Here is a 1,029-nt window from a genome sequence, read left to right as displayed (position 1 = left end):
TCCCTTTCTCTGCCTTGGAACCTTGCACATGCGCCCTCCCCCACCCAGAACTCGGCATCTCCTTTGTCTCAGTTACTTTTCTCTTGTTGCTGAGACAAAATACCCAACAGCCAGAATTAAAGGGGGCGGGGTTTACTTGGCTCACAGTTTGTAGCGGTTTCAGCCCATTACCAGCTGGCTCCAGTCAGCAGGGTGGCACGGCAGAGCGACATCGCCGAGTCGAAACAGCTCATGTCAGGTAGAAGGTGGCAAAGCAAGCGAGGGACAAGATGAGCCTCTTCCTGTCCCTTTTATTGTATCCACGCTGCTGGGATTAGGGCGGTGACAAGTTAATTAGTGAACTGATTTAGTAATCGCCCACCCTTAATCCTAGGCTCACTCTATGAGTCAACCACGCACTCGAGATCCAGTCACCTCTGAAAAAGCCCCACCTCTGAGGGCTGGAGGTTTTGTGGGTACATCTAGGCACAGCCATAACGATACAGGGACTGAAGTGCTCATTACTACTGTATCTTACGTGGCACCTCCGGAGACAGGAGTGAAGGCGGGTGACATTTGTTGGTCTTTTTATGTTGGGGCAAAAAAAATTGCACTGGAGTTAAATATCAAAGATCCCTGGACTATTGCAAGGGGGAGGAAGGAGCCTTTCCCCCTGGGGACAGCCTCCTCCGGGTCCCTGAGTGGCTAGGCAGGCGGATGCCACCTACTGGAAGCCTGATAGGAAGGCTGAGTGTGCCGCGGTGCTCAGAGTCCAGCTCCACCCACTAGGCAGATGGTTATACCTGCGCAGCACCCAGGTGGAGGCCCCTGTCCAGAGAACATGGGTTCAACACACACCATGCACAAAGCGCTCTGTGACGGGTGTGGAGGGGCAGCTGGTGGTGGAGCCGGCGTGGCTGATTCCCCCCTCCAGGACACAGATCCCTCTTAAGAAGGCAAAGCAGGATGCCACTTGAACATATACTCATAAGTGAAATAAACCAGACACACATGTGTAAATATCGTATAGTCTCCCTAGTATAAGAACTC

This window comes from Octodon degus, unplaced genomic scaffold (genome assembly GCF_000260255.1).
Source record: "Octodon degus isolate 3935 unplaced genomic scaffold, OctDeg1.0 scaffold00005, whole genome shotgun sequence".
Classification (NCBI taxonomy): Eukaryota; Metazoa; Chordata; class Mammalia; order Rodentia; family Octodontidae; genus Octodon; species Octodon degus.
This window is presented reverse-complemented; position numbering follows the sequence as displayed.